Source organism: Lycium ferocissimum, unplaced genomic scaffold, assembly GCF_029784015.1.
Source record: "Lycium ferocissimum isolate CSIRO_LF1 unplaced genomic scaffold, AGI_CSIRO_Lferr_CH_V1 ctg1821, whole genome shotgun sequence".
NCBI lineage: Eukaryota > Viridiplantae > Streptophyta > Magnoliopsida > Solanales > Solanaceae > Lycium > Lycium ferocissimum.
In genome coordinates, this window is record NW_026717673.1 from 13,901 (window position 1) to 23,809 (window position 9,909).

General features: G+C 33.8%; 1 long non-coding RNA gene across 2 annotated transcripts; it reads left to right on the plus strand.

Moving 5' to 3' along the window:
* Nucleotides 1–2,810: 2,810 nt before the first annotated feature.
* Nucleotides 2,811–9,206, plus strand: LOC132042831 (uncharacterized). Of its 2 annotated transcripts, XR_009411592.1 has the most exons (5): nucleotides 2,811–2,918; nucleotides 6,281–6,386; nucleotides 8,038–8,307; nucleotides 8,409–8,529; nucleotides 8,981–9,206. It is a non-coding gene; the product is annotated as an uncharacterized LOC132042831 (long non-coding RNA). The 2 variants fall into 2 exon arrangements; XR_009411591.1 differs by having other exon boundaries at nucleotides 8,038–8,529.
* Nucleotides 9,207–9,909: the final 703 nt, after the last annotated feature.

Genomic DNA, 9,909 nt, shown 5'->3' on the forward strand with positions numbered 1-9,909 from the left:
GGAACACCAAATGGTTCAAGATGATAAAATGTGGCGGCAGCAGAGAAGTAGCACTCCGGTTTGTCCAAATGCTGCCATAACTATATTGTATTTTAAATCATTTCTCAATAAGTGCAAATATCAAGGCAATATATAGTAAAAAACATCCAATTGCCGTTCAGCTAATTGCTGGTGTGTCGATGCTCCTAATAAGTCTGTGATCCTACAAGACTGAATCCAGAGATATTGTTGTGAAACACTAATATGTTTCTGTTCATATCATCTATCATCCCAAAATGCATCGACAACCCACCGTTCAACAGTGTAACTGGCTGTCATCATTCACAGCCTTCAATCTCGTTCTTGCTCCTCAGGAGATGTATTTGTAGGCATGTAAAATTTCAAAACTCAGTACTAAATCATATTAACGATCGTCCACTGAAACAATGAACATTTAAAACACACTCATGAAGCAGATAGAATGAAAATCATTATCTGAAGAACATTATGACATAAAAAGAAATGATTCTACAACCTGCTATCTATAACACATACTAATTGGATGTGTCCATGTCAGGTCCTTCGTCCACAGAATATATCTTTTCTTCTTAGTAACCTGTAACTCTTTGAAATCGTTTCATCGAGTGAGGACAGCCAGACTCGGTACTCTCAATGACGCTCTTACTGTACTATATATATTTCATATTAACCATAGTCAGATACCTATCTATCTATGAGTATCCTTCTCATAGAGATTATATCGTGTCACCACAATGATAAGCAATATGCAATAAATATCTCAGAATCAGAAAACTCATTCCACTCTAATGAGATTTAGTTCACCCATACAACAAATTGATGTCGGACATAGAAAAATAGATAGGTGGAAACAAATCTCCATAATGGTATCAGCCATGAAGGAATTCAAGAGTAGTTCCAGACATGAACAAAATTATTTTAAGGACATTAAAAAACAAGTGGACTTTATTTCCAAGAAGAATAACATTAGTTCAGAAACATTCATTCTTTCATCTCTCCCTTCAGAGATCTAGAAGATACCCTTTAGTTTTCTTCATTAACACAGAACATAGTTTTCTGCCTTAAAGAAGAATATCCTGTAGTAGCATGGACCCCCAAACACGTCATTTGTTTAGACTTCTTCAATTCTCTCTACTTTAACGAAGTACTACTAGGAGAAAAAAAAAGAGAGAGAGAGAGAGAGAGAGAGAGAACAGCAAGCAGCAAGAGTTGAAAGGTAGACCAACGATTAGATGAAACTTTATTAGCTGTTTCTGCTGAATTTTTCTTCTGCTGCTTCTTTGGTTCCATAGAAACTGAAAAAACTATCTTGAATGAATGTTAGTGTAACAAATTACCAAATGAAAAAAAAAAAAAAAAAAAAGAAGAAGAAGAAGAATACACCTTAATCTCTAACACAACATCCCAATAATTATTTAATTGGATCCGTATAGCAGATTTTAAAAGTAAAAACAAATGAAACTTGAAGTATAACGAACTAAAATAAAAGCAATCACTAAGCAAAGGTAAAAAATCAAATTTAGAAAGTAAAACATTAAGAAGGAAATTCGAAAGCCCCGAGATAATAGGCTCCACATATCTATTCTACAGATGCTGAAGAAGAAACATCATAACACTCAGATTCTTCCACTATTTCAAAATGCTAAATAAGAAACTTCTCTTTTAGCTCTCCTAATTTTTAGAGGCAAAAAAACCGGCTACTAAAACAGAACAACTCACAAGTTCCAAAAGCAAAGCAAATTCTGACACATGTAGTTCACCACATATTCACATCATTGAAAAGGAGATCGCTGGAAGATTTGGGCTACAATGGTACGTGAGAAAAGAGGGAACAAAATTGATCTAGATGATTCCCACCGTAGAAGTATGAAAGACAGGAAGGTGTAGGAAGATCTAACAGACAAGAGCGGGAAAGAAAATACTGCTCCCTCCGTTCACTTTTACTTGTTCACCATTCCCTTTATAAATTTTCATTTTTACTTGTCAATTTTCACATATTTTGATATGACCAAAAATAAAAAAAATCTATTTTACCCTTAGCATTTATTACTCATTTCAAATCATTTTTTCAACTCCCATACAATTATACACCATTTAATAGGGGTATTTTGATAAAATACCAATCTTAATCATGTTTTTTCGAAAAGTCGTGAAAAGTCGACAAAGTAAGTAAAAATGAACGGAGGGAGTAATTAACCTGAAATGCCAGACCCAGCGCAGAAGATGATTGAAACGAAAAATCTGGAAGAGGGGATAAAGCTGAAGAAAATTTTGGACGAAGATGAAAAGCTCACATAGGTGATGCAGTCGGTAGCTATTCTATGGACATGTAAATAGCGGTGACTACCAGATGCGGGCAGATGTTTGACCTGTTGGTACAACTATGCATAACGTAAGAACTAAAATTACTATAATGCCCTTAAAACAAAATTTAAAGACGGAAAACAGCCATGTCGAAACAAGGTTTTTCTATAATATTTAAATTTAATTTAAACGGTTAATAAGTGGAAGTTCCCTTGTACGACGAAGGGTACTTCCGAAATAATATCATCTCTTAGAGGCATTTTGGTATTTTCAGTTCAACCCCTTATTTCTTTTTCAATGTCACGTGCTGTAGCACTTTGCAGTTGTTCGATACAACGGGGTTACACTACAGTCCATTGATTTTCAAGACCCGCACCCAATTTTGCCATTTCTTCTTCTTCATCAGTCTTTATTTCTTTTCCGTTCTCTTCAACTTGAGGCTCGCCTTCTTCTGGTCACTTACATTTCAATTGTTCCATGTTTCTTTAATTTTAATTTTTTTCTGTTGGTTTTAGACTTCCATGCTTTTTTCCCGGTAACACCATATGGAGGGAATTTTGTACAACATTCTAAGATTTGGATGCATGCGTTTGGAGGTAATTGATTTTCTTCCTTTTTTAATTTCAAGGTTTCGGTCTGTAATAGTGTGGTCATCTTCTTCATAGTAAAATCTGAACCCTAATCTTCCCTGTAACGTCACTGGATGATTTTCACATTTCAGGTTAAGTCTCTAACGTCATATTGTTTTTCCCCTCTGCATCTTATGTGTTCTGCGCCATCGCCTGTTGTACAATAAAATCTTATTCTTTAACTGCATGTTACGACATATGAACTCTACTACAGTTGTCTAATGTTATGACCCATTTTTTCTTGGATTAAGGTTGAGGTGATAATTCCTTTCTTATTTATGTGAATTGATTGAAATTGCACTGAACTAGAGTTATTCCATTGACTTGTCTATATTTTCTAGATTCGTGTGTTTCTGTAACTCCTGTTTTCATAGTTGATTTTTATTGGACTTTGCAGGTAGCATTTTCTATATGGTAGGTTGAGCACTAAACATTATTGGTAAGCTCAGTTACTTTTTAAATTTTGTTTATACCTTCGAAATTCTGAGGAGATATGAAGCTTAGAAAAGAACATGACCAGCCATAGTATTGGTTAACATCATAGGATAACAGTCAAATATAGTCAAATATAGTATTGTGTGTGCACATTGTTGTTATTTTAGCCGGGGGCGGATCTATGTGTATGGGAGGGAGTGTCATGACACTCGCTAACTTTGGTCGAGACTTAGCAAGCATACACATATGTATATATAGAAAAAATAGGGTAAACAGCTTACTTGGCACCCGGATCGCCAAAAGGTGAGTGGTGCCACTGGCAATGCGTTGAATATTCACCTTAGTGGCAGGAGTTCGAATACTGTTAGCACACTTTTTTTATATAAGCTTTATTTTGTAGCAGTTTAGCATCTAGGAGTTGGGACAACCACAACTAAGACAGGGGTTTCTCCTTTGTTTCTTCTTTCTTTTTCTTTAATTGCTTAGTTCTACTAACTTTTTCTATGGTCTTATTAATTCATTTTTGAATATTTTTTCTCATTTTTCTTTAAACATTAAACATAAAATATAGAGGTTTTCTTCCTCACTGATGTGCTTTCCGAACTCCTTCGATGATTGATTAGTAGATGATAGAAAGTTATTATTTTTTTCCAGGAGCACAACTCCGGTAAATGTATTTTCTAGAGACTTAGAAAATAGAAACTTTTGAATAAGTTACTATTTTATCAAAGATGAAAGTTCTTTTTTTGCTAGATAATCTTTTGGTAGAAGGATAATTGTATATAGTTTTGAATGAGTCAATTTTCATGAAAAATGATGAGTTGAAAAACGTCTCTAAACTTGCTTTTATTAGTATATAATTTTTGCTACCAAGCCCTTTTTTCTTGTACAAAATACATACTCCAATTGAATAATTATACTTTTTTCCAAGTTATCATAATTAGTACGTAAATTTCTTTGCTTGATCGATTTATTTATATAAATGAAAAGACGAATAACCCGAACCGAAACGTAAATAAATCAAACCAACTAAATGTATACTCTATTTGAACCATGTAAATTGTAATATGTTTACGTTCAAATATGTGGGCCCTGGAAACTCCAAATCCTAGATCCGCCTCTGATTTTAGCACCCCGATGTTTACTTGTTAGGGTTTTGCCCTGATTTTCAAACCAAATTTGAGCTTTACTTTTCTCTTAAAGGAAATTCAATTACCATAATTGTTTTTACTTTTTCCAAAAGAAAAATATAAATCTTCCATATTTGAGTATCACTTTTCTTGGAGGAAAAGTTTTGGACATCTATAAATTACCTCCTTCCCACAACTAGAACACAATAGCATCCACAATATAGTCATTAAAGAGTCTTTGGGAGAGATAATTCTCTCAATAGATTTTATGCTTTTTTATATTATTTTTAATATGTAGGTCAATTGACCAAACCTTATTAGAATATTATGTTTTTTTTTAGTGTACTTTTCTTTGTTGTTTGATTTATCGCCGTTCAAGGTTTTGCAATTGTAAGCTTCCGCATGACGCCCTGTTATTTCGATCTCAACAAGTGGTATCAGCGCCAACGGCACAAAGAGGTTGAAGACAGGTTTAAGGCAGATTCATATCATGATGCAGCCAATTTGACGATAATGATGATTTTTGTCCCAAAAAAAAAAAAAAGATATCTGGAGTACTACATGTAGAGACAGTTTTCAATGATATTTTCAACAATCCTGTTGCTGCATATTTTTAAAACAAAAGTAACTTTTAACTCATGCTTACTTTTAACGTGTGAGCTCAAATTTTCAACCCTTACTTTAAACGCTTAGGTCAATTTCGACCTATGTTTACTTTTAACGCATGAGCTCCACTTTCAACCTGTGCTCACTTTTGACGCACAAGGCTCAAATTTTTAACCCATATATACTTTTAACAATAGCAAGCAGCAGTGATGAAGATTATGTGAAGAAAGTGGATCAAGTTTTGTCAAGAAAATTCAGGCCAAAGGGGGAGATTTGTTAGGGTTTTGCCCTAATTTTCTTACCAAATTTGAGTTTATTTTTCTCTTGAAGGAAATTCAAAATATTACCATAATTGCTTTTACTTTTTCCAAAAGGAAAATATAAATCTTTCATATTTGAGTATCTCTTTTCTTGGAGAAAAAGTTTTGAACATCTATAAATTGAAGACCTCCTTCCCACAAATAGAACACAATAGCATCCACAATGTAGTCATTAAAGAGTCTTGTTTAGGGCGAGATAGTTCTCCCAATAGATTTTATGCTTTTTTATATTATTTTTAATATGTAGGTCAATTGACCAAACCTTATTAGAATATTATGTCTTTTAGTATACTTTTCTTTGTTGTCTTATTTATCGCCGTTCAAGATTTTGCAATTATAAGCTTCAGCATGACGCTATGTTATTTCGATCTCAACATTAATTTCAAAGAGTAGAAAGGTTTAAATAGTGACTCAATTGGAGCTGCTTATCTTGTTCAGCTTCTCATTAAAGAAGAAACAAGAGGAAAGAGGTTAAACTTATGCCATGAAAACTCAGTTGCTCACTAACTGAACAAAAGAAAGAAAAACTCATACCAATTATATTGGCAACTGATATTTTGTTTCCATGATTTTAAGTTGCCTAACCAGTTTTTGGAGAAAATCTTCTTGTTTACAAACAAGTTTACGCTAGCTTTTTATTACTTAAATTAATTGCTATGAGCTATCATGCGTCGTTTGATTAATTTATATAATTCTAGATATTCATAAGGTACTTTTACCTTGTAATCTTGATTTAATTAGGAGCTGTTGTCATAGTTTTGAGACACATTTTATTGCTTCTTGTTCATATATTTAGTTGTTCTTAAGTAGAGTGGAATTTCGCTAAATCTGTTGTCAGAGATGGGGACATTTCGAAAAATGATTTGGAGAAGTTGCAATGTCGGGGAGATTCATTTAGTGGAGCAGGCAAAATAATAGAATGCAATTTACAAGTGTTATGACACGTACAAGTCTCTCGGTCTTTTCCTCTTTAGTTTTCTCTGAATTCGTTAAAAGACTAAAATGATATGATGGAAAAAGAAAATTGACAGTCAAGAAAAAAATATTTCAGTAGTTTAGCAAGTAAATTGAAGTAATTTACTCAACCATGTTGACAAGTTCTTTGAAAAGTCAATGTACTGGTTGCAGTTAGGCGTGCATCGAGGATTTGTGTGGGATAACGATATGACGAGTTTAATGATTGATTCGACACACAAAGTTAATTACTTCCATAGAATCTATCATGGTAGCATTTTTGGGTAAAAAAATTTACCGATTAATAAGTAGTTCTATTTTCTAAGCTTAACATGTCCAGGTTGACTGCACTATATACATTCTACCTCAATTGGCATTTAAGAAAATGAGGTGTGGAGCTTTGTTAGTCTCCCTCTAGGTTTGGGGAATCAGATAGTATTTGAGTGGAGGCTATTCTTATGCTTTCCAAGGAACTTTACGCAAGTATTTGTCGACTGACTTGCTTGATTTTATTTACAGATGGTGGATTCTTGTGGAGTCCACCAGAATGCATATAAATCTTTCCGTTAAATGACAAAGACGTTTTGTAGAGCAGTGATACGTAGGAAATATGAATGTTCCTTCTACATGTATTTACTTCTCAAAGTTATTTTTGTGCCAAGCATTTCGGCATTTACCAAGGCTACTTCTGCTCTCTACTATTCCACCATACATCCCGGGAAAGGATTTGTCGTAGCAGTTTAACCTTAAGAAAATTTAGGACAGAATTATTCATCGAAAAGGCAATTTCTGCCCAGTTCCTTGGGGTAAATGGACTTCATTTTCTCTAGGATGATTTGTGCCAGTTGAGCAATGTTTGGTGGTCTTCTTTTCTGGAGAGCAAGGTTATCCTCTGTCATGAATAGTTGATTAAAGCACAATGCATATGAATCATACTTAAAATTTAGTGATCATCTTTTGGAATCTATTAGCTCCCTGATCTTATGTTAGAGAGAACTTACGTAATGGAGCTAAATCTCTTTTTGTACGTGTTATTCTGTCTCTGAAGAGTAACTATAAACCAAAATAGGACAAAGAGAAGACGGTGCCGGGGGGGGGGGGGGGGGGGAGTTACTTGGTGTTTGAGAAAATAAGAATAATTTCGTTAAACTTTGTTTCCACTTGAATGAGTGAGTATCTAGGTGTTTATGTTCTATTAGTTGAGTGAACATTCCAGGTAAGCTACAATTCCTTTTCCTTAATTTTGTTGGGATTGAGGTGTAGTTGTAGTTTCAAAAATTTAATTTCCAAAGAATTATTCAATTTGGTGCAAGAGTCAAAATAGTATAATCTTAGTTTCCATTTAGGATACCATCATTTCATTGATTTTATGAATACAAATTTGTATATTCAAAATTTATACAAGAGTTTCGATAAACTGGATGTTTAAAAAGTAAAATATTCTCAGATATGGTCCAAATATTCAGAGTCAAATAAAAGTTGATTGTGTGGTGTTTGACAAAACCTATATAGTGTAGTTTTTTGGCTATATCTTCTAATTGAACTTAAATTACTCATGAGATAGGTTTCTTTTGTTTGACTGGTTTATGCAAGTTATTGTAAGAATACGCTCCTTGAGTAACTCTGAGATATCTTTACAAGGACGTAAATGTGCATGAGAAGAAAGCTCTCAGACAATCACTTGGACAGGGCATACAGAATCACGTTTTACATTTGTCATGGTTGCAGATGAGAATGTTACTCAGGTCTGCTTTTCTTGGCTATTGTCTTAACTTTTTCATGTATTTTGTTGTGGTCTCGTTTCATTTCTTTAGGTTGACAAGAGCTGCTACATCTCCTTAAGCTACTGGAGTACCTACAGTGTAAAATTGCATGGGAGACTACAATAGTTGCGTGCTTGTCTCAGGCCAAGTATGTTGCTCAGTTTATATTGCTTAAGATCTCCAATATTTGCTTTCAGCAGTACTGCCCAATTTTCACATCGAAATGTTAAAAAGACTCGAACTTTATAGATTGGAAGTGGAAAAACGCACACCATGATTGGAAATATTGAAGGAGGCACCCGAAGATAATAGTGTAAATTGGGGGTTGTCGGCTAGGGTATTTGAGTACCTGTTTTGAAGAATTTGTAAGGTATGGAATATTGCATTAGTAATGAATGATTATTAAGCGTAGGATGCATTTGGTGTATGTTGTTAGCACATCAAATTTTTTACATAGTTGAAATTGTGGACCAAAACGGTAAAACTAAGCAGGTTTATTTTGATATAATGTTGAGAGAAATTTTCGATCTTATCTGAATGGCCATAAACTTCATATATATATATATATATATCTCTCTCTCTCTCTCTCTCTCTCTATATATATATATATATGTGTGTGTGTCCGTGTGTGTGTGTGTGTGTGTCTAATATAAAGATGTGATTTAGATTGCTTCTTGCCTTCAACTTCAATGTAAGATTTTGTTGATTGGAATAAAAGGGTGATCAAGCTTTCACTTAAAAGGTTGAGCTTATTTTTCAATTTCAAGTTTGATGATTTCTTTATTTTGTTTTTTTCGTGTTACTTGTGCTGGTTTTGATAGGTCTACCATTGAAGTCATCCAGAAAGAAGAAAGAAACTATTTGTGCAACATTAGTTGATGCTGCTAAAAGATTTCTAGAAGCATGAAACATTCAGTTCTGATTGACTAATCAATAGATTATAGACAAGCTCATATAAATAGTTGATGTGTTGTGTTTAAATTTATGAAGTGGCTACTCCCTTCTAAGTGAAACTTTTTTTGTATGAATTTGTGTTCTACTGTAAAATTTAAATTATAGCAGATTGGCTTGTAATACACTGCTTTCGTATGAGTGCTATTATTTTAAATTTGCTCTACTCTAAGACCAGCAATGTCGAGCATACACCCGTGCTCAGCACGGGCACGAGCCATCTAGTATATATAAAAATGTCATGGAGAGTTGGAGACACACGACGAGCAACCAGCGCGTCCGTTACCATTTACGGCTTATTAAGTGCTCAACCAATTTTCATAAGGTGGGGTACTTGGGTGATATCCACCTCCATCATTTTTCATAAGATTTTTTTGTTCATTATTTTTTGAAAAATTCTTTTCTTATGGTATATTTTTAACAAATTTCATTTATATGTCTTGAATACGACATTAAAACTTTCTTTTGTATGATAAATGCCTTAGTTAGATGTATTGCACCTTGTTAAGTACTCCCTTGGATCAAATCGAGTGTCCACTTAGCCTTTTTTTCTTGGGTAAAAAAGAGTGTCCACTTATCAAATCAAGAAAGAATTAACCTTATCTTTCCAGATATGCCCCTATTAAGTGTTATGTGTTCAAATCCAATACCTATTTAATTAGGAGCAGTTTAGTCAAATTACCTATTTTTGTCTAGGAGTTGGTATTTTCTTAAGGATGTGCAAATGGCTAAGTAGACACTCTTTTTGATCCGGAGGGAGTAATTGCTAATTTTATTTCTCAATGCTAACAATGAATAC